Consider the following 25,794-nt stretch of genomic DNA (forward strand, 5'->3'; position numbering starts at 1 on the left):
CCATGTGCTATACAGTAGGACCTTGTTGTTTATCCATTCTGTATATAATAGTTTGTATCTACTAACCCCAAACTCCCAATCCATCCCACCCCCACCCCACCTCCCCCTTGGCAACCACAAGTCTGTTCTCTTTGTCTGTGAGTCTGTTTCTGTTTCATACATAGGTTCACTTATGTCATATTTTAGATTTCACATATAAGTGATATCATATGGTATGATATGATACTTCACCTAGTGAAGTAAGTCTTTCTCTTTTTGACTTACTTCACTTGGTATGATAACCTCTAGGTCCATCCATGTTCCTGGGAGTAGCATTATTTCGTTGTTTTTTCAGCTGCGTATCTTGTGCTTTCTTTATTGAAAAATTTTTAGAAGATGATTTATCAGAGTGTGCCAGAGACCCATATCTTGTTGAAATTCTGGGTTTTTTTTCAAAAATTTTCCAGTTTTATTGAAATATAATTAACATACAGCTCTGTTGAAGTGTATGGTGTCCAGCATAATGATTTGACTTAGGTGTCATGAAATGATTATCACAATAATTTTAGTGAACATCTGTCACCTCATATACATTGGTTGAGAATTATGTGAATTTCCATGCGTTTAAAAGTGTTACACCTAAAGTCTTACTCCTTTAATTCTGTACAATTTGTGTATGAAATAGACTGAACAACAACAAAATCACAACAGTAACAACCTCAGCAGCAGTAGCAACAATAGCTACAATAATTCATTCTCCTCAGACTAGGGGAAGTTCAGAGCAGTCCAATTCACTGGAGAATATCAAATGAAAATTCACTGGACTGGGTTCTGCATGTAAGGAACTTGGAAGTCACTACTTTGTCCTAACAACAAGTAAAAAGCTGAAGAGACTGGAAAAACAACTCTTCTGGAATCCTTAAGAAACGTGAATACAAAGCAAACCTTTGCCCCCAAGACTGAGGAGACAGGCAGTGGGTGATGGCTTACTGGAGCAGAAATCACAAGGGGAAACCTCAGTGGGAACAAGTGCCTAGAGCCAGTGCTGTGGTAGGAAAACCTGAACTGTAACTGAAGAACTGCTAGAGACACAGCGTGGACAACTCTGAGAGTTAAAAACTCCGTCACCCAGTCATAAGGGGTCCCCTACAGTTGTGTGCTCAACAGGTTCTCACAGTACATAGGAGAGAAATATACGCTGGTGGGATTTGCCTCTACAAGCTGCACTTGGTTCTCACAATAGGTAACGGAGAAAAATCCCCTTGTGCATCCAGAGAGGGAGGGGAAAGGAACCATTTGGAAATACACCAAATCACCATGTTCCTAAGAAGGCCTGCCCTCAGGAGACACCACTTAACCAGAGCCTAACCTGAAGGCATATCATCCTGGCCAACTGACCAGGGGAAGGGAAACCCCAACTACAGGCAGCTCTAGGCTTCCAACTGCCATTAAGGAGTCTAGGACCAGGGACCAGTGGATTTTTAGCTTAGACAAAGAATCAGAAAGGCATTCATGGCAGCAGGAACAAAGAGGATGCCACATCCGTGGGGGCTTCCTGTCTTCTCGTTCTTGAATATGAGAGGGCCTAGCTGACTTTCCTACAGAGCTGAGTTGACTTGCCCTTGGGGTGCTCCTCCCAACCACACAGGGACCTTCTTTGCGGCAGGTACCAGGAGAGTTTCCTTCCCAAATCCAGAGGCCATTTCTAGGGTGACTTCAGCTGCCAGGGAAAATGCTGAGTGTGGTAAACCAGGGCCAGGCTCGTCACTCTGAAGGGTGGACAGGCTCAGCAGGTACCACCAAGGAACTACTCTGGGTGGGTTCCTCTGAGATGACTCAAATTCTCCCTTGGTTCAGAGCCATCCAGAATGGCTCTCCTCTCCCTGAGTAAGAACAGTGATCCATGGAGAAGAGGGATAGAAACAGGAATCTTCTCACTGTATGAGGAAGTTCCTTACACAGACAGCTCCTTTATGGGCTCTGTTGGCGAACCATACTGTGCACATGAGGGGACTTCCTCTGTAGCTGAAGTCTCCTGGGATTGGGAAGAGTAAGGTATTAAACAACTGAATTTGAGTCCTGCCTTTGTGACTCACTTATGTCCTTGAGCAGATAACAATCTCTCTGAGCCACAGTTTCTCAACATGTAAAATGGGGAGTAACAATATTTTATGTTAAACACCAGACACATTGCTTGGCATGAAGGAGGTACTTAAGAGTGGTGTCTATTATTATATAACAAAAGCTTATCTGACTATATCAGCTCAATAAGATAAATTAAGTAAAATCAATACACACTCCTCTACCTTCTTAAGAGGAAGGCAATCTGTAAGTGTTTCATTCTCAAAATAAGTCCAAATTGCCAAAGCCACAACAGAATGAATCTGCCTTCCCCAAACCTCGAAGATACCTGCCTGGTCATGATGTAGGCTCATTGCTCAGAAGGACTAATGACAATTTATATTAAACATCTGGCACATTGCCTGGCAGGGAGCAGGCACTTAGGAATCATCATTATAACAAAAGCTCACCCCTACCCCTCAAGTGCCAAATCACATCAGCTTGTTTGAAAAGCTAGTATAATGCTTTGTATACTCCTCTACTTTCTTAGAAAGAATAAACTGAATATAATTTAAATCCTTTCTTGAGGATCTATTGACACTATCATAAAATTATTACTTAATGCGCTAGCATAAAGACAGTGCTGCTCTCGGGGTTATAAGATGTGTAGGGCAAATAGCCCCAGACTAGATATAATCAAGGTGTCAGTTCTTTTTGATGTCTAATAGCTATATAATTTTATGGTTATTCTCTTTCATTTCTTCCCATCAGGTTGTCAACTATCCCTTCTTGCTGGTGTCATTGTGACTGTATTTAGCAACAGTCTACCCACGTGCATTTTCATTTGGTGTGCAGCAAAACTAACAACACAGCAATAAAACCCCAAAACCGAACTAAGTATACTGGTATAGGAACAAAGAGCCTATAGGGATTAAGTGAGACCTGGTAAATACTGGTCAAGCAACATAATAAGAGTCTCTGTGGTCATCTGCTCAGTTAATCTGTACTCAAGAGAACAGAAATAAAGCTTGTCAGAATTATATGTAAACACAGAGCAAACAAGTCCTGCGTAAGCATTTAGGAGTGCTTTTCATCCTGTATAGGTCTTTTCACTTTGTATAACTGTAACTCTATACCCATTACACTATAACTCTCCATTCCTGGCAACCACCATTCTACTTTCTGTCCCTATGACTATGAGTACTTTAAGTACCTCATATAAGTAGAATCATACAATATTTGCCTTGTTTTATTGACCTTTTTCACCTAACATGAGGTCCTCAAGGTTCATCCCTCTTGTAGCATATGTCAGAATTTCTTTCCTTTTTAAGGCTGAATAATATTCCACTGTATGTATATACATTTTGCTTATCCATTCATCAATTGATGGACACGGGTAGCTTCCATGTTTTAGCTATTGTGAATAGTACTGCTATATATATGAGTGTACAAATATCTCTTTGAGACCTTGTTTTCAGTCCTTTTGGGTATATACCCAGAAGTAGAAATGCTGGACCAAATGATAATTCTATTTTTATTTTTTTTATGAACTGGCCTACTGTTTTCCACAATAACTGTACCTTTTTATGTTCAGGCTATACATATACAGTGGCTGTACATTCATTTACATTTACATTGTGCACCAAAAGTGTTGCAAGGGTTACAGTTTCTCCATATTCTTGCCAAAGTTTGTTATAGTCTGTTTTTTTTTTTTTTTTGGCCACACTGCACAGCTTGGAGGATCTCAGTTCCCTGACCAGGGATTGAAACCGGGCCACAGCAGTGAAAACACTGACTCCTAACCACTAGACCACCAGGGAATTCCCAGTTATTGTCTGATTTTTTAATTGTTGCCATCCTAATAGGTATTAAGTGGTATCTCCTTATACTTCTGTTTGCATTTCCTTAATGATTAGTGACATTGTACATTTTTTCATGTGCTTATTTGCCACTTCTATATCTACTTTGGAGAAATGTCTACTCACGTCCTTTGGCCATTATTTTATTATTTATTTATTTGGCTGTACCGGGTCTTAGTTGCAGCACACAGGATCTTTAGTTGTGGCTTGCGGGCTCTAGTTCCCTGACCAGGGATCGAACCCGGGCCTCCTGCATTGGGAGCACAGAGTCTTAACTGCTGGACCACCAGGGAAGTCCCTCCTTTGGCCATTATTAATGTTTGGTTTTTGGTTGTGGATGTTTAGGAATTCTCCATATATTGTGGATAATATTCCCTTATCAGATACATGATTTACAAATACTTTTTCCATTCTGTGGATTGCCAGTTCACCCTGATGATTATTTCTGTTGATGAAAAAAAATTCTAAATTTTCATGAATTCAAATTTGTCCTTTTTTTTTTAATACCTATGCCTTTTGTATCATATCCAAGAAATAACTGCCAATCTTGCAAAACTTGTGTATTATGTTTTCTTCTAAGAGGTAGATCACTTTAGGTCTTACATTTAGGTCTTTGATCCATTTTGAATTAATTTTTTGCACAGTGTTAATTAAAGGCTCCAACTTCATTCTTTTGCATGTGGACATCCAGTTTTCTCAGCACCGTTTGTTGAAAACACTGTCCTTTCCCCATTGAATGGTCTTCATGTCTTTGTCAAAAATCATTTGGTCATTCATGTTCAAAGGTTTATTTCTGGGCTCTACTATTCTAAATGATTGCTCTATATGACTGTCCTTATGCCACTACCACACTGTTTTGATAACTGTAAATCTGCAAGAGGTTTTTTTTTTAAATGATGTTTTAAGGATTTCTTTTTTCATTCAGGTATAGTTGACATACAACATTAGCTTAGTTTCTTTGTGTGTGTGTGTGTGTGTGCCATGCCACGTGGCATGCGGGATCTTAATTCCCCGACCAGGGATTGAACGTGTGCCCCCTGCATTGGAAGCGCAGAGTCTTAACCTCTAGACCTCCAGGGAAGTCCCAACTTTAGCTTAGTTTCTGGTGTGCAAAATAATGATTTTGATATTTGTATATATTGCAAAATGATCACTACAATAAGTCTAATTAACATTCATCACAATACAACGTTACAGAAAATTGGGGGGTGGGGAATGACAACTTTTAAGATCCACTCTCTTAGCTACTATCAAATATACAATACAGTGTTATTAACTATAGTCACCATGCTGTATATTACATTCCCATAACTTGTTTATCTCATAAATGAAAGTTTGTACCTTTGACCTCCTTTATCCACTTTGCCCACCCTTCACCTCCCACCTCTGGCAACCACCAATATGTTCTCTGTATCTGTGAGCTGCCTGATTTATTGCACTTAATATTTTCCTTAACATAATACCCTTGAGGTTCATCCACATAGTCACAAATGGCAAGATTTCATTCCTTTTTATGGCTGAATAATATTTCATTATATATATGTGTGTGTGATAAATATTTTTATATATGGTAAATATGTATATATTTATAAATATAAAAATATATGTCATATATATATCACATTTTCTTTATCCATTCATCTATCAATAGACACTTAGGTTTTTTCCACATCTTGTCTGTTGTAAATAATGCTGCAATGAACAAAGGGATGCATATATGTTTTCAAGTTAGTGTTTTTGTTTTCTTTGGATAAATACCCAGAAGTGGTATTGCTGGTAGTTCTATTATCTGTTTTTTTGAGGAATCTTCATACTGTTTTCCATAGCAGCTGCAACAATTTACATCCCCACCAACAGTGCACAAGGGTTCCCTTTTCTCCACATCCTGCCCAACACTTGTTACCCTTGTCTTCTTGTCATAGGCATTCTAACAAGTGTGAGGTGATATCCCATTGTGGTTTTGATTTGCATTTCCCTGTTAGAGATAATGAGCACCTTTTCATGTACTTATTAGCCATCTATATGTCTTCTTTGGAAAAATATCTATTCAGATCTTCTGTCCATTTTTTAATCGAATTGTTTTTTTGTTTGTTTTTATTTTTTGCTATTGAGGTGAATGAGCCTTTATAGATTTTGGATATTAACCCCTATCAGATATATGATTTGCAAATATTTTCTTTCTTTCAGTAGGTTGTCTCTTCATTTTATTCATGATTTACCTTGCTGTGCAGAAGCTTTTTAGTTTAATGTAGTCCCATTTGTTTATTTTTGCTTTTGTTTCCCTAACCTGGGAATATCTAGAAAGATACTGCTAAGACCAATATCAAAGAGTTTACTGAGTATGTTTCCTTCAAGGAGTTTCATAGTTTCAGGAGGGAAGTCTCATCTTATTCCAAATCTTGGAGGAAAAGCTTTCAGTTTTTTGTCCTTAAGTACGGTGTTACTGTTGGTTTTTCATATATAGCTTTTATTATATTGAGTCAGTTTCCTTCTATTCCTATGAGAGTTTTTATCATGAAAAGGTGTTCAAATTTCCCAGATACATTTTCTGTATCATTGGATATAATCATGTGTGGATTTTTTCCCTTTATTCTGTTATTGTGGAGTAACACATTGATCAATTTTCATATTTTGAATCATTCTTGCATTCCAGGAATTAATCTCATTTGGTTATGTTATAGAATCCTTTTAATATGCTGCTGAATTCAATTTCATGGTATTTTGTTGAGGGTTTCTATATCCACGTTCATAAGGGATATTGGATGGTAGGGTTTTGGTTTTGCTTTTTTGTTTTCCTTTCAAAATCTTTCTCTGACTTTGGTATCAGGACTTGTAGGATAGGTTAGGATGTGGTGCTTTCTCTTCACGTTTTTGGAAAAAAAATTTTTTAACATCTTTATTGGAGTATAATTGCTTTACAATGGTGTGTTAGTTTCTGCTTTATAACAAAGTGAATCAGTTATGCATATGTTACCATATCTCTTCCCTCTTGCGTCTCCCTCCCTCCCACCCTCCCTATCCCACCCCTCTAGGTGGTCACAAACCACCGAGCTGATCTCCCTGTGCTATGCGGCTGCTTCCCACTAGCTATCTATTTTTCGTTTGGTAGTGTATATATGTCCATGCCACTCTCTCACTTTGTCACAGCTTACCCTTCCCCTCCCCATATCCTCAAGTTCATTCTCTAGTAGGAAAATTTTGAGTAGGATGGGTATAAGTTTTCTTTAAATGTTTTGTAGTATTCACCAGTTGAAGCCATCAGATTCAGAGTTTTTCTTTATTAGAAGATTTTTGTTTACTGATTCAATCTCCTTGCTAGTTATAGGTCTATTTGGATTTTCTATTCCTTCATGATTTAGTCTTGGTAGGTTTCATGTTTCCAGGAATTTGTCCATTTCATCTAGGTTATCCAATTTGTTGGTGTACAATTTTTCATAGTACTCACTTATTATTCCTTTTATTTCTATAGAATTGGTACTAGTGTCCCCACTATCATTTCTGATTTAGTAATTTCGTTTTCTCTTTTTTTCTTAGTCCATCTAGCTAAAACATTGTTAATTTTGTTAATGTTTTTGAAGAACCTGTTATGGATTCATTGATTTTCTCTACTGTTTCTCTAAGCTCCCTTTTCTTTATCTCTGCTCTAATCTTTATTATTTCATTTCTTTTGATAGTTTTGGATTCAGTTTGTTCTTCATTTTCTAGTTTCTTAAGTTGTAAAGGTAGGTTGTTGATTTGAGATCTTTTTTGATTTTTCAGTTTTTGTTTGTTTGTTTGTTTGTTTGTTTTTTGCGGTACGCGGGCCTCTCACTGTTGTGCCCTCTCCCGTTGCGGAGCACAGGCTCCGGACGCACAGGCTCAGCGGCCATGGCTCACGGGCCCAGCCGCTCTGCGGCATGTGGGATCTTCCCAGACCGGGTAACGAACCCGTGTCCCCTGCATCGGCAGGCGGACTCTCAACCACTGCGCCACCTTTTTTGATTTTTAACATAAGCATTTGAGACTGTAAATTTCCCCTTAGCACTGCTTTCACAGCATCTCATAAGTTTTGGTATGTTGAATTTTCATTTTCATTCATCTGCAAGAATTTTCTAATTTCCCTTATTTCTTTGATCCATTGCTTGTTTCAAAGTGTGGTTTCATTTCTACAAGTTTGTGATTTTTTTTTCTGTTACTGATTTCTAACTTTATCCTATTGTGATTGGGGAAGATACTTTTTATGATATCTATCTTTTTAATCGATTGAGACTTAATTGGTGGCCTAACATATGGTCTATCCTAGAAAATGTACATGTGCACTTGGGAAGAACGTGTATGCTATTGTTCTTGGGTAGAGTGTTCTGTAGGTGTCTGTTATATCTAGTTGGTTTATTGTCTTAAGTACTCTATTGCCTTACTTATCGTCTGTCTGGTTGTTCTATCCATTTTTTGAAGTGGGGTACTGAAGTCTTCAGCTATTATTGTAGAACTGTCTATTTCTACCATCAATTCTGTCAGCTTTTGCTTCATATAGTTTGTTGCTCTGTTAGTACATGTGAAAATGTTTATAATTATTATATCTTCTTGCTGTATAGAGCCTTTTATTACTATAGAATGTCTTTTTTTCTCTTGTAACTTTTTTTGATTTAAAGTCTATTTTGTCTGAAAAGCCAATATCCATTCATGATAAAAACTCTTACCAAAGTGGATATAGAGGGAACATACCTCAACATAATAAAAGCTGTTTTTGACAATCCCACAGCCAATATAATACTCAATGGTGAAAAGCCGAAAGCCTTCCTGCTAAAATCTGGAACAAGACAATGATGACCACTCTCACCTTTCTAGTCAACATAGTATTGGAAGTCCTAGCCATAGCAATCAGAGACAAGAAAAAAATAAATAAAAGGTATCCAAATTGGAAGGGAAGAGGTAAAATTGTCATTATATGCAGATGACATGATACTATATATAGAAAACCCTAAAGACTCCACACAAAACTAGTAGAATTGATAAAGAATTCAGCAAGGTAGCAGGATACAAGACTAACATACAGAAATTGGTTGCATTTCTTTACACTAACAATGAAATGTCAAAAAGGGAATGTAAAAAGACAATACCTTTTAAAATTGCACCCCCAAAAATAAAATACTTAGGAGTAAACCTGTCCAAGGAGGTGAAAGACTTATATGCTGAGAACTATAAAACATTAATAAAGGAAGTTGAAGATGATTCAAATAAATGGAAAGATATCCCATGCTCTCGGATTGGAAGAAGTAATATGGTTAACATGAACATACTACCCAAAGCAATCTACAGATTTAATGCAATCCCTATCAAATTACCCATGATGTTTTTCACAGAACTAGAACAAATAATCCAAAATTTATATGGAACCATAAAAGACCCAGAATTACCAAAGCAATCCTGAAGAAAAAGAACAAAACAGGAGGCATAACCCTCCCAGACTTCAGACAATACTACAAAGCTAAAGTAATCAAGACAGCATGGTACTGGCACAAAAACAGACATATGGATCAATGGAACAGAGCAGAGAGCCCAGAAATAAACCCACACACCTATGGTCAATTAATCTTTGACAAAGGAAACAGGAATATACAACGGGAAAAAGACAGTCTCTTCAGCAAGTGGTGCTGGGAAAGCTGGACACCTGCATGTAAATCAATGTAGTTAGAACACACTCTCTCACCATACACAAAAATAAACTCAAAATGGCTTAAAGACTTAAACATAAGACATGACACCATAAAACTCCTAGAAGAGATCAAGAGCAAAACATTCTGTGACATAAATTGTACCAGTGTTTTCTTAGGTCAGTCTCCCAAGGCAATAGAGAAAAAAAATAAAAGATAAAAACAAAAATAAACAAATGGGACCTAATCAAGCTTTTGCAGAGCAAAGGAAACCATATACAAAACGAAAAGACAACGTATGGAATGGGAGAAAATATTTGCCACCTATGTGACCCACAAGGGCTTAATTTCCAAAATATACAAACAGCTCATACAACTCAACAACAACAACAAAAAAAAAACAATCGAAAAAATGGGTAGAAGACCTAAGTAGACATTTCTCCAAAGAAGAAATACAGATGGCCAATAGGCACATGAAAAGATGTTCAACATCGCTAATTATTAGAGAAACACAAATCAAAACTACAATGAAGTACCACCTCACAGCGGTCAGAATGGCCATCATTAAAAATTCTACAGGGAATTCCCTGACAGTCCAGTGGTCAAGACTCCACTCTCGCACTGCCAGGGGCCCGGGTTTGATCCCCAGTCAGGGAAGCCATGTGGCACAGCCAAAAAAAAATTTTTTTTTTAAATAAAAACTCTACAAACAACAAATGCTAGAGAGGATGTGGAGAAAAGGGAACCCTCCTACACTGTTGGTGGGAATGTAAGTTGGTACAGCCACTGTAGAAAACAGTATGGAGGTTCTTCAGAAAACTAAAAATAGAATTACCATATGATCCAGCAATCCCACTCCTGGGCATATACCCGGACAAAACTATAATTCAAAAAGATACATGCACCCCTACGTTTATAGCAGCACTATTCACAAGACATGGAAACACCTAAATTTCCATCAATAGATGAATAGATAAAGAAGATGTGGTACATATATACAATGGAATACTACTCAGCCATAAAAAAGAGTGAAATAATGCCATTTGCAGCAACATGGATGCAACTAGAGATTATCATACTAAGTGAAGTAAGTCAGAAAGAGAAAGATAAATACCATATAATACCACTTATATGTGGACTCTAAAATATGACACAAATGAACCTATCTTCGAAACAGAAACAGACTCAGAGGGGGTTGGGGAAGGGATGGAGCAGGAGGTTGGGGTTAGCTGATGTAAGCTATGGATGAACAATAAGGTCCTACTGTGTAGCACAGAGAACTATATTCAGTATCCTATAAGTCATAATGGAAAAGAATATTAAAAAGGAATGTATATATATGTATAACAGAATCACTTTGCTATATAGCAGAAATTAACACAACGTTGTAAATCAACTATACTTCAATTAAAAAATAAAATAAAAATAAAGTATGTTTTGTTTGATATTCATATAGCCACCTTTGCTCTCTTTTGGTTACTATTTGAATGCAGTATCTTTTTTTTAATCCTCTTACTTTTAACACATTTGTGTCTCTGGATCAAAGGGGATTCTTCTGAGTATATAGGTTAACCATGTGTTTTTATCCATTTTGCTAATCTTTGTCTTTTGATTGGAGAGCTTAATCTATTTATGTTTAAAGTAATTGAACTTTCATTTTGCTATTTGTTTTCTATATGCCTCATAGTTTTTCTGTCCCTCATTTCCTGTATTACTGCCTTCTTTTGTGTTTAGTTGATTTTTTGTAATATATGTTTAAATACATTTCTCATTTCCTTTTTGTAATTCTATAGCTATTTTCTTTGTGGCTGGCATAGGGATTAAATTTAATACCCTAAAGTTATACACTCTAATTTGAATCTCTACCTGCTAAATTTCAATAACATACAAAAACTCAGTTCCAGTGACTTCCCTGGTGGTCCAGTGGTTGAGACTCTGTGCTTCCACTGCAGGGAGCATGGGTTTGATCCCTGGTTGGGGAACTAAGATCCCACATGCTGCGTGAGGTGGCCAAAAAATTTTAAAAAACAAAAAAACTCGGCTCCATTACATATCTATCCCCACTCCTTTCAGTTGTTGATGTCAAAAATTACATCTTTATACCTTTTGTGCTCCAAGACATTAATTTCTCTGCTGAGGATCAACCTGATGTGTAAACTTAAGGTCTTCTCAGGTCTCTTCTGAATTTTTCCCCTGTGCATGTGTGGTCACTTTCTAATTTCCCCTATATATGCAGTTGTTTTTGAATAGCCTAGTCTTTAATCTGTTTTCGCATGGGAAAAAGAGAAAATTGAAGAGGAGAGAAAATGGGTGCTGGCCCTTAAATTCCTTGGCAGTCACTACAGGCAGAGGAGAAAGGCTTGCAAGGATGAGAGGAGGTGCAGCATGCCCCTCAGATCCACCTCCTTGCCTGAACCTCTGCAATCAGCAATCAGAGCACAGATCCCTGATACTCAGACGACAGGGTCCTTTCGGTCCACTCTGGCTCCCACAAGCTGTTTGCAACCTACTTCAGGAACACATGCACAGCTGACTGCCTTATATCTGGGGATGGGAGATTGGTAGCTGCGATGGTGCTAAGAGCTGGAATTGGCTAACACAAACTGCAGTTTTCAGTCCAAGTCTTCCCTTTAGAGTTGCAAGCCTTCAACAGACTCCAGAGTTCCAGAGTAATTACATTAGACAGGTTTACCAGCACAGTTGTTGGCTATGTGGGGACAGAGATACCTGGTACTTCCTACTCTGCCTTCTTCCCAGAATCCTCCTTCATGGTCTTTTGTAACAACAGCCAAATAAGTTAGAGCTGGGTGTGAATGAAGAGCCTACAGACATTGAAGGATAACTTAGTAATGGTCAGGATGGCAGTAATGAACTGTTGTGATGCCTATTTCAATGATCCAGAGGCTGTTTTCTTGGTCTCTTCTTCTCAGCCTTATCTTGTTTAACGGAGGTCATCAGGCAGGGGACACCTGATGAGTGGGTGTTTTGTAGTTTCTCTCATGAGGCACAATCATAGTGAAGACAAAGTCCGTGATATGGAAAGGACTCAGTGATCCAGGCCACAATCTTGAGGGGTGTGTCCCTGGATAATAGGGCTCTGAGGATATGAGTAGAAATTGTGTTCCTATTACTAGGCAAATATCCTTGTAGCTGGTGTGATATCAACTAACTTTCAGATGTCAGATCTTGTATTGATTTCCATAATGCAACATCACTCTTTGGCATCAAAGACCTAAAGGATCTTAAAGGCCCTTTGGAAACCCCTCAGCCCTGGGCCAGTCCTTAGCACACCTTAAGCAGTAGTTACACATGCTTAAGCAATCAGTGCCTAACTTCTCTTCAGCACCGATAAGTGCCATCCACAGCAAACCTCCAGTTAAGATGAGAATGTGAAGAATGGGCTCCCTGAGGAGCCCAAGGACTGAGCAGAGACCACAGGTTAGAGAAGGGTTGGTTTCTTCTTTTCCTCTTTTGCCTTGTGGTCAACCTTGAATAAGCTGTTTCTTTTGCCTCAGAAGTTAAGGAGTTTTCATTGGTCAAAGTAAGGCTATGAAATCCTTTTTGCTCTCTCTGTAGGAAGATAGACATCAGGTCCTGCCGGTGATGAGCAAGATAAGGTGGAGTGGTTAGAAATTTTATTCTTACCTGTATGATGTATTTCAGCATTAAATGTTTTGACTAGCCCTCTTCCATTCATTTTACTTCTCTATAGTCTTAAGAGGTACAGGGTAAAGTTAGAGCATATGTAGTCATTAGATCACATATAGATCATATTCTGTAAGTCATTCTACTGACTTTGCTTTTTTATAAGTCTAGAAAATAGTAGCATTTAATGAAAATAGCTGTGAGGCACATTGCAGTCTAATTCTTTTATTTTACTAAAATGAGAAAGGGAAGGAGTGAAGGAGGTGGTAGAAGAACAAAAAAGTGGATGGACCTAAAGACTGTCATACAGAGTGAAGTAAGTCAGAAAGAGAAAAACAAATATCATATATTAACAGATATATGTGGAATCTAGAAAAATGGTACAGATGAACAAAGCAGAAATAGAGACACAGATGTAGAGAACAAACACATGGACACCAAGGGGGTGCAGGTGTGGGATGAATTGGGAGATTGGGATTGGCATGTATGCACTACTGTGTGTGGAATAGATAACCAGTGAGAGCCTGCTGTGTGGCATGGGGAACTCTCCTCACTACTCTGTGGTGACCTGGATGGGAGGGAAATCCAAAAAAGAGGGGACATATGTATACATATAGCTGATTCGCTTCATGGTACAGAAGAAACTAACACAAGATTGTAAAGCAACTATACCCCAATTTAAAAAAAAAGAAGAAGAACAAATGAAGGACACCATGTGATGGCAATGAGATTTACTTGGAGGTTAGTTGGGAGATACTGATTAATACTATTTATTTTATTTCTGTGGAGAATCCCAGCCAGACTTACTGGTGAGTTCTTCTGGAAGAAGCCGATTTCCAGGAAGGCATCTTTCAGTCCAGTTTGAAATGGGACTGCTTTTCTTGTGAGCTTTGTTTTCTCCTCATGTTTTAAAGCTCATGCCCTCATAAGGAGATTTATTCCCTCATATTACTTCATCCATTCTCCTCCACTAAGCACGCTTATTCACATGAGACAGCCCCCATTCAGTTTTAGAAATAGAAGCTACTTTAGGTATTTTAACAGAAAGAAATTTCATACAGGGAACTAGATGTTAAAAAATAATGTATACCGTATGCTAACACATATATATGGAATTTAAGGAAAAAAATGTCATGAAGAACCTAGGGGTAAAGCAGGAATAAAGACGCAGACCTCCTAGAGAACGGACTTGAGGTTATGGGGAGGGGGAAGGGTGAGCTGTGACAGGGCGAGAGAGAGTCATGGGCATATACACACTAACAAACGTAGTAAGGTAGATAGCTAGTGGGAAGCAGCCGCAAGGCACAGGGATATTGGCTCGGTGCTTTGTGACAGCCTGGAGGGGTGGGATAGGGAGGGTGGGAGGGAGGGAGACGCAAGAGGGAAGACATATGGGAACATATGTTTATGTATGACTGATTCACTTTGTTATAAAGCAGAAACTAACACACCATTGTAAAGCAATTATACCCCAATAAAGATGTTTAAAAAAAAATAAAATAAAATAATGTGTGGGACTTCCCTGGTGGCACAGTGGTTAAGAATCCGCCTGCCAATGCAGGGGACATGGGTTCGAGCCCTGGCCCAGGAAGATCCCACATGCCATGGAGCAACTAAGCCTGTGCACCACAACTATTGAGCCTGAGCTCTAGAGTGCGCGAGACACAACTACTGAAGGCTGAGCTCCTAGAGCCCGTGCTCTGCAACAAGAGAAGCCACCGCAATGAGAAGCGCACGCACCGCAATGAAGAGTAGCCCCCGCTCACTGCAACTAGAGAAAGCCTGCACGCAGCAACAAAGACCCAACGCAGCCAAAAATAAATAAAATTAATAAATTAAAAGTAATAGTAATAATGTGAGTAGTTCTGGAAGATGCTACAGTTACCATAACCAAAAGGTGGGGACTCAGAAGTCCACAAACTTGAACTGTAGACATGAAGAAAATCCCATGGAGCCTGTGATCTAGGGATCAGGACACTGGCCCTGGTGCTGCCACAACTACCTTTCAACACCTACGAAATGCTGGGCCCTGGAATGCTGCTGTTGAACACCTGGTTTCTCGACCACTCGCCAGCAGAAAACAGAAGAGCAAGAATATAGAACTGTCCAACTCTGCCTTTCAATTCTCACATGAGACATATAATTGGAAAAAAAAATACCCTAAGACAGTAGGTTTAAGGAAGTGTGGGGACAGTTATGCTTTAGTTTTCCAGCTAACTAGGCAAGTTGAAAGGATCCTGAGTGTGCAGATATGATTTCCATCGACACAGCCAAGTGCTAGTGCTAAGGATAAGGCTTAAGCCAAAGGAATGAAAGTCTAATAATGGAACTTCATCCATGAGTAAGAGAAACTCTTCTTTCTCTTAGTGCTGGAAGGGCATTTCAGATCTTAACACACAAATAATTTCTAACAGTTTTACCTCTGGCTTACTGGTGCCTATGGTTATGATTATCCAATAGAAGGCAAAGCTCTCACTTAATGTTTCATTTCTTCCTACCAAGACTGCAGTGTATTCTCATGTATAATTTTGTCATTGAGATCAAGAATTGGGTTGTCCTGTTACAGGCCCTCACTCTCCTCCACTGTGATGAAACACACATGAGTACACATAACGGAATGTGCAAAGGGGGAAGTTTTGTTCTGGTTGCATTACTCTTCACAGGGAGAGCGCTGTAGAGTGAGCAAGTAGGACTCAAGCCAAGAGTTGGCAGGAGCCCGTGAGACACTCTTACTTGACCCTACCCCCACACCCCTGCCCCTGGGATGAGTCTGCCAGCATGACTTTTTAATTTCTAGATGAAAGAGACTCTTAAAATTTTTGTTATTGGGACTTGCCTCGTGGCACAGTGGTTAAGAATCCACCTGCCAATGCAGGGGACACGGGTTCGAGCCCTGGTCTGGGAAGATCCCACATGCCACAGAGCAGCTAAGCCCGTGCACCACAACTACTGAATCCACGTGCCACAACTACTGAAGCCCGTGCTCCTCATCAAAGAGAAGCCACCGCAATGAGAAGCCCGTGCACCGCAATGAAGAGTAGCCCCCTCTCACTGCAACTAGAGAAAGCCCGCACGCAGCAACAAAGACCCAGTGTGGGCAAAATTAAAGAAATTAATTAGTTTAAAAAAAATTTTATTACTGAGTATATATTTTTAATTCAGTTTTCTTTTTCTTTAAGTTCTCATTATTTTACTAGAATATGCCTTGGAGTCAGTTATTCTGGGTTGATTTTCCAGGGTACTCAGTATATTCTTTCAATATAGGATTTCAAGTTGCCTTTTATTTCAGTATGTTTTTCTTCAATGATTTTTTTCCTTTTTTTTTAACGTGTTAATTTCTGCTGTACAGCAAAGTGATTCAGTTATACATGTATATATATATTTTAATATTATTTTCCATTATGGTTTATCATAAGATACTGAATATAGTTCTCTGTGCTATACAGTAAGACCTTGTTGTTTATCCATTCTGTATATAAAAGCTTACATCTGCTAACCCCAACCCCTCCTCAAACCCCTTCCCCGTTGGCAACCACAAGTCCATTCTCTATGTCCATGAGTCTGTTTCTGTTTTGTAGATAGGCTTATTTGTGTCATATTTTAGATTCCATATATAAGTGATATCACATGATATTTGTCTTTCTCTTTCTGACTTACTTCACTTAGTATGATAATCTCTAGTTGCATCCATGTTGCTGCAAATGGCATTATTTCATTCTTTTTATGGCTGAGTAGTATTCCACTGTTTATATGTACCACATCTTCTTTATCCATTCATCTATCAATGGACATTTAGGTTGTTTCCATGTCTTGGCCATTGTAAATAGTGCTGCTATGAACATAGGGGTGCATGTATCTTTTTGAATTATAGTTTTGTCCGGGTATATGCCCAGAAGTGGGATTGCTGGATCATATGGTAATTCTATTTTTAGTTTTCTGAAGAACCTCCATACTGTTTTCCACAGTGGCCATACAACTTACATTCCCACCAACAGTGTAAGAGTGTTCCTTTTCTCCACATCCTCTCCAGCATATGTTGTTTGTAGACTTTTTAATGATGGCTATTCTGACGGCTGTTAGGTGCTACCTCATTGTAGTTTTGATTTGCATTTCTCTAATAATTAGCAATGTTGAACATCTTTTCATGTACTTATTGGCTATCCATATTTCTTCTTTGGAGAAATGTCTCTTTAGGTCTTCTGTCCATTTTTGCATTGGGTTGTTTGATTATTTTTTAGTATTTGTTCTGTTCTCTTCAGTTGCTTTGGCTTTCTTCTTCAGGAATTTACACACATACACATACACACACACACATAAACACACACACTCTGAGGATATTTTATGTCACTTTCTCTTAAATCCTTTTTCATTTCTTTCATAATTTTAAGCTAAAACTTTCCTCCCTTCATTGTATGTTTCTCTTTATGTACTACCCATCATATTTATTAACTAATGTATTACTTCTACTTCATTCTCCATTTCTAAAATATTACTTCTTTTATTGCTAACTTTCCTTGGTTTTATAAACTGCATTTTCAAATATTCCTGTTTTTTTTCCAATAATATTATGTCTGAGTTATTTTTATTCTAATTTAAGTTGTTCTTTTATACCTTTTATCATTTTCTTAATTTGTTTAATCTTGTTTGTTTAAAATAGTATATAGTTTTCCTTTATTTTGCAGGCATGTCATTCTGGCTTGTTTTCGTTGTTTGAAAGAATGTTACTCTGATACTAGTTTTCCTATTTTTCTGAAAATAATTTTGAGTGGGTTTGACTACTTCTCTTTCCTACTGCTTATATTTCAGCGAGATGAGTTTGCCTGTACTAGAAGGAAGGACAATCAGTGTAGATTTCCTAGTGTAAGGATTCTAGAGCTCCCTCTTCTGTCATTTATTTGACTTGTTAAAAAATACATTGCTTTGTGAGATGGGCTGTCTCTTTCCCCTTTCCTTTCCTGTGCCCCTGTTGTTCCTGCTCAGTGTGGTGGCTCTGTCCTAGAAGTGAGACTTGAGCCTGGCATTAAGGTAACACCAGCACTCTCTGATTTAACAAGCTCTCCTTGCACTCACCTGCAACTGTAGTCTACAAAGTACCTCCCAGTCTGGACTGGTATTCTCTGGGAGATATATCTGCAATGCATATAAAGACAAAGGATTTCTGGTAATATCCAAATCATATGTAATCAATAAGGAAAAGAAAACTACCCTAATGTGCTAAGGTTAGAAACAGGAAATCTATAGAGGAGGAAACCTGAATGTCAAATAAACATGAAAAGGTGCTTCATCTCACCCGCAATTGCAAGTGCTAATTAAAACATGAAAATAAAGTTTCATCTGATTCAGTATTGAAGGCATTACAATAAGCTAATATAATAATTACCAAAAAAATTAAATCTCAGCTTCTGTTAAAGAACAACCATCACCTCAGGGTGTTCTGAAAAAAGAAAGCCAGGAAAAAACATCTGATGAGAAGAGAAGATTACATCTCTGGTGCTCTCTCTCTGGTCTCTGGACCTTTGCTTACACTTCCTACATCTTAGAATATTCTCTGTCCACCTCTTTATCTAGCTTATTCCTACTCATCTCTCAGGTCTTACCTTAATAGTCATCTGACTCCCCATAGACTAAGATGGATGCCCCTGCTATGTTGGTCTTTGGCATTTTATACTTTCTCCACCATAGCATTTTTCAAACATTGCTGTAACAGTCAGTTTTATGTGTCACCTTGGCTAGGCTATAGTGCTAAGTTATTCAATTAAACCCTAATTGAGGTGTTGCTGTGAAGGTAATTTATAGATTTGGTTAGCATCTACAATTAATTGGCTTTATGTAAAGGAGATTATCTTCCATAATCAGGGTAGACCTTCCAAGTAGTTCAAAGGGCTTAAGAACAGAACCCAAGTTACCCTGAGGAATAAGAAATTCTGCCTGTGAACTGCAGTGTCACCTCCTGCTTGAGAATGTCCAGCCCTCCTTTCTTGACTGCCTATCCGCCCACCCTAGGAATCTTGGAGTTGACTAGCCAACCCTCACAATTGTATAAACCAATTCCTTGCAATGAATCTCTCAACCCCACCCTCTCTCTCTCCATATATATATATTATATATGTATATACACATCCCATATATATTATATATGAATAGTATATACACATATATACATATACTATATATGTGTATGTATGTATACACACATATATTCACACATATATACACACACATATATCATATACACAGACATACACACACACACATATATATATGTATCTCTTGCTGGTTCTGTTTCTCTGATGGAACACTACCTAGTACAATTACTATATCAGATTATATGATTATCTTTCTTTCCCATCGGACTATAAGCACCATTGAAACAGGAATGGTATCTGTCTTATTTACTTTTGTGTTTCTAGTGCCTAGAGTATAGTATATGCTCAGAATATTATTGAATGATTGAATGAATTCCCTACTAAGATTAAAGATTATATGAGGCCCAATATAAAAATCTTCAATACAGCTATAGGGAACTCTCCTTAGTACACTGTAGGATTGAAGAAGGAAGAGGCTAAAAGACTTCTGTATGCTTCTGGGAAGTTCTGACAGATGCCAAATAGTAACAGTAAAGTCTTCAGAGAAAATATCCTTTTGATAAGTCACTGGAGTATCTATCCAGTTTTCAAAGTTGTAAAAAACATTGAGAAAGCTGATTCTAGGAGGCAGTCATTTCTGTACTAAAAAGGAATGTTCAGCCAAACACTACAGGTGTAGTTCAGGGGCAGTAAACTTTGATATTTAAAGGAAATGTAAATATAATATATCTCTAGTCCATAATCGTGTACTCTAGGAGTCTTATTCCATTTTTAATTCCAATGAAACTAGAAAATAGAGTTTACCTGTTTCAGCTCAAGAGATATTACAAAAACGTAATACGACAACAGCAAAAGAATGAGTCAGAATGTTGGCTTCTATTAAAGAAAAGATATTACCTTGTAGATTTTTTTTAAAGCCAGAATAAAATCTGATGACAAGAGAGAATGACATGAAAACTTTAAAAAAGTGCTAAAGATTGAAGTTTTAAAAAAGAAAAACTCCTGAACTGTGCTATAAACCTATGTTTTCCCAAAAAAGAGACTGAAGGCTTATTACATCAGCATCATCTGAGTATTGATAAAGACACTGTTTCTAGGTCCCACTCTATGCAAACTGAATCTGAATCTGCAGGGGTCAAGTCTGAGCATTGAATAGTTACTAAGCTCCCCAGGTGATTCTGATACACAGCCAGTTTGGGGAACAAACTCTAAACTGTCAAAGTCTTCATAATATATCCTTTTTTTCCTTCATCACACTAGTCAAGATCAGCTTTCTGTAGGAAGTTTTCTATGATTTCTTCTGCCTACTGGCAAAATGTCTTTGCTTTCTTTTATGTACTAATTCTTTATCTTAATATGGCATTTAATCAGAGTGTGTTATCTTGTAGAACCATGAAACTGAGTTAGGAGAAGAATGGAGAAGAAGCAACACAGTATTTTAGTTCTCTCCACATTGGATCTTTAGATTCTGCTTAGTTATATTAGTTCAAGTAATCTCCCAAAACAATAGACATATTAATATTCAAATGCAAATCTGTATGTAACCCATATCCCCGGCATAAAAGATAAGATATGGTTTTCAGGGAGGGTATCACAGCTCACTTAGATTAAGTATTTTCCTACTTATAAGCTTGACATGTAATTCTTGACCCAAAGCATTAGACAGAGTTTAATTAACAGTAAGAACCTAGTATATATGTATGTATAACTGAATTACTGCACTGTACACCTGAAACTAACAAGATGTTGTAAATCAATTTTACTTCAATTAAAAAAAATCTAGGCTTAGAGCAAAGATACAGGTTCAAATCCCAGCTGTATCACTAATGTGTTTTTAGAAAAGTTGCATCACCTTTCCAATTCTAGATTTCCTCATCAGTAAAGTGAAAATACAATATATTATATGGAATAATAAAAAGAAGAATAACTAATAATACCTGGATGCTGTGCTAAGTAGAAAATAAAAGGGAAAACTAAATAGTTTCTCATCCATTAAAGAAATATTGGTGATCATGCAACTACAAGAGCTTTTAGTCATAATTGGGACTACCATGAGTATTACATGTCCAAACTTACAATTCTAATAAAAGAAATTTTCAGAATCAGATCAAAGGAAAGACAATAAAATTTGGATATCATCAATTCAAAAATCAACAATACCATTATATTATGAACTATCTACCTGAAATTGAAGAAGGTATCTTTTGAATTTAATATTATCAAACCAAGCACCTCAGTATAGATTTGATGTTTTCATGTTATTATAGTGTGATTCATGTGATTCCTATAGTGTAGGAAAGTTTTGATTTGGAAATGTGACTATAAACAATCACTCTGAAATTTTTTTCATGAAAAATTTTTTAAAAAGCCTACTAACAATAATCCCAAACAATACTAACAAAGTATAAAGAAAGAAAGCCACAGTCGTCACTGAGACGGTATGAATTCCCAAGATATTGAACTTATAGTTCAATAGCCAAGTTTCTTGCCTTTGTCCTCTGAACTCCCAGAGCATGATATGGTCAAGAAGTCTGTGTTGAAGTCCTCTGTGCCACATATTTTGCCTGACAGAGAGGTGAAGGATGTCATCCTTGCCCTCTGAGCTTACGCTTGTGTCATTAGTATAGTTCATATCACATCATGTTATGGCTTATTGTAAATAGGTACGAAGGAAGGGCCCAGGTCTTATTAACATTTGTTCACTGTGTCTAGCACAATAATTTTAATTTCAGCAAAACGTTTAAAGAATAATTTTCTACCCAAAATGCGGTCAGGGGAATAATGAGAAAGATGAGATTAGATGAAAAAGAAAGCAGAATTGTTGGACTGAACAAGGCACCAACGTTTCCAGATTGCCCATCATGTGCCAAACATCATTCTGGGGAACTTGTATGTGTTCCCTTGTTTAATCTTCACCCAAATCCTGTGAGGCAGGAAGGAAACTAAGCCTTACAGAGGTTAATGACTTAATCCTTTCCAACCTATCCTTCCCACTGCTGACCAGTAACATAGTCTAGTTACTCATTGGCTTCAAATGCTTCCATGGCTCTCCACTGTCCTTGAAATAATGGTCAAAACCCTTAACTAACCTTTCAGGATCTATGAGACCTGGTGCATTCCTAAGTTTCCAGGTTAATTTCTTGTGTCTCTTTCTCCTGCTCTCTTCTCTCTTGGTATAATGCACTTCCTTCAGTTCCTTGAGCACACCATGCCCTTTTTCTTATCCTGGACTTCCCACAGGCTGTTCTTTCTACCCAAGTTGCTTTTCCTTCCTCTATTCTCAAAAAGTGTTGAGAATATCACTAGTGGTTACTCTCTATATATTTCTATATAATGTTTTCCAATAAAATGAAGCAGGAATCCTTGCAGAAATAAGTGATTCTAGGGCTGGGGCAGGGAAAATATTATACAAGATGAGTCTGGAACATCTTGTAGTGCTAAAAAGTAAGAAGAGGCTCAAGTGTCCGAAGTGTGGGGTGTACTTAGTGATTCTCATCTATCAGATAGACTATGAAAAGGGGAAAATAGTAACTTTGTAACAGAAGAAACTTGGAAGACATCACTTTAACCAAGGGATCAAGTTAACATCACCAGTAGTAAATAGGACTCCCTAATCAAGGACTCCCTAATACGATGCAATGAAAAAGGCACCTCTCGGTGTGGAGAAAAAGGAACCCTCCTACACTGTTGGTGGGAAAGTAAATTAGTGCAGCCACTATGGAGAACGGTATGGAGATTCCTTAAAAAACTAAAAATAGAACTACCATATGATCCAGCGATCCCACTCCTGGGCATATATCTGGACAAAACTATAATTCAAAAAGATACATGCACCTCAGTGTTCAATGCAGCACTATTTACAACAGCTGAGACATGGGAGCAACCTAAATGTACATATACACACACACACACAGTGAAATATTACCCATAACAAAGAATGAAATAATGCCATTTGCAGCAACATGGATGGATCTAGAGATTATCATACTAAGTGAAGTCAGACAGAGAAATACAAATATCATAGATATTGCTAATATATGGAATCTTAAAAATGAACTTTTTTTTTTTTTGCGGTACACGGGCCTCTCACTGTTGTGGCCTCTCCCGTTGCGGAGCACAGGCTCCGGACGCACAGGCTCAGTGGCCATGGCTCACAGGCCCAGCCGCTCCGTGGCATGTGGGATCTTCCCAGACCGGGGCACGAACCCGCGTCCCCTACATCGGCAGGCGGACTCTCAACCACTGCGCCACCAGGCAAGCCCCAAATGAACCTCTTTACAAAACAGAAATAGACTCACAGACATAGAAAACAAACTATGGTTACCAAAGGGGAAAGGGGGGGTGGGAGGGATAAATTAGGAGTTTGGAATTAACATATACACACTACTATATGTAAAATAGATAAACAACAAGGACCTACTGTATAGCATAGGGAACTATACTCAATATTATGTAATAATCTATAAGGGAGAAGAATCTGAAAAGGAATATATATAATCTGAATCACTTTGCTGTACACCTGAAGCTAACACAACATTGTAAATCAACTATACTTCAATTTTAAAAAATGAAAAGAAAAAGTCACCTCTATTCTGGGATGTTCCTCTCCAAGATCCATAAACTTTATGTAATCATGAGAAAACCTCAGATAACCTATATTAGGGGGCAGTGTAAGAAATATCTGACTAGTGTATTTTCATGACCTTAAAGTGTCAAAGTCATGAAAGAACTAGGAGACTGAGAAGCCGAGGAGACTAAGGAGACATGACAACTAAAAGCAATAGAGGAGCAACATCAGCAGTGTGGCAGCATAAGATGTTCCTTCTCTCTTTTTTTTTTTTTTTTTTTTTGCGGTACGCGGGCCTCTCCCATTGTGGAGCACAGGCTCCGGACGCGCAAGCTTAGCGGCCATGGCTCACTGGCCCAGCCGCTCTGCGACATGTGGGATCTTCCCAGACTGGGGCACGAACCCGTGTCCCCTGCATTGGCAGGCGGACTCTCAACCACTGCGCCACCAGGGAAGCCCTTGGCCAGTCTTTTGGATCCTAGAACCTTACTCCAAGGGACCCAGGAGGAGTCTCACCCACCACTGCAGCTAGTAAGAGACAAACCTCCGTACAGGTACAGGCTGCAGAACAGATGAGGCTAGTGAAACTGCCTAGACCCGTCTAGTTGTTATCAGGCAAAGATTGAGTAAGTGCTGACCAAGCAGGCATTCATACATGAGAGAGAACTTGTAGAAGTCTAGCCATCCTGAAGGGAGAAACAGGCACACCATTGGAGGAAAAATAGAAAGAAAACTATGAATTTGGTTGCCACAGAAGCAATAAGAGAAAGTTTCCTGTTGCTGCCTTCCTTGTCACTTGTTACACTGAGTGTTGGAACTTCAAATCTTTGAAAGAATTCAAAAACGAAAAGATCAATAAATAGAAAACTTATGTACAAGAACAAACTAATCACAGTGAAAATGAAAACAGCAGGAAAAGTATTTGTCTCAAATATCAGAGAAATGAATTATTACGTATAAAATATAAAAAGTTTATTCTAATGTATGTAAATATCACAGATGTCCAGTTAATGGCAAATGATATAAATAGAATGAAATGCTGATAGTAAGCAAACAAGGGAAAATGTTGAGGCTGTACAAAATTCAAATTAAATGTCAAAGTATATTTTTATACCAATTAACTTGGCAAAGAAAATGTAATAGCGCCAGGGTTAACAGTGAAATTGATAAATACCTTTGACAGTGGATATAAAGCAGGAACATAGCAGGATGTATTGAGAATCATAAAAATATTCACACCATTTGACCCAGTAATTTGATTCATTGAATTTTTTTTATAAATTTATTTTTATTTATTTATTTTTGCCTATGTTGGCTCTTCGCTGCTGCGTGCAGACTTTCTCCGGTTGTGGAGAGCAGGGGCTACTCTTCTTTGCGTCGCATGGTCTTCTCATTGCGGTGGCTTCTCTTGTTACGGAGCACAGGCTCTAGGCGCACAGGCTTCAGTAGTTGTGGCTCGCAGGTTCTAGAGCACAGGCTCAGTAGTTGTGGCGCTCGGGCTTAGTTTCTCTCCGGCATGTGGGATCTTCCAGGACCAGGGCTCGAACCCGTGTCCCCTGCATTGGCAGGCGGATTCCTTTTTTAAAAAAATTTATTTGTTTATTTTTATTTTTGGCTGCGTTGGGACTTTGTTGCTGTGCATGGGCTTTCTCTAGTTGCGGCGAGCAGGGGCTACTCTTCTTTGCGGCGCGGGGTCTTCTCATTGCAGTGGCTTCTCTCGTTGCGGAGCACGGGCTCTAGGCGTGCAGGCTTCAGTAGTTGTGGCACGTGGGCTCAGTAGTTGTGGTGCACAGGTTTAGTTGCTCCACGACATGTGGGATCTTCCCGGACCAGGGCTCAAACCCACGTCCCCTGCATTGGCAGGCAATTCTTAACCACTGCACCACCAGGGAAGTCCCTCATTGTAATTTAAACTGAGGAGATAATTCTAAAGGAGGGCAAATCCCTGTGTCACGCTCTTCACT

Source organism: Orcinus orca, chromosome 8 (genome assembly GCF_937001465.1).
Source record: "Orcinus orca chromosome 8, mOrcOrc1.1, whole genome shotgun sequence".
Taxonomy (NCBI): domain Eukaryota; kingdom Metazoa; phylum Chordata; class Mammalia; order Artiodactyla; family Delphinidae; genus Orcinus; species Orcinus orca.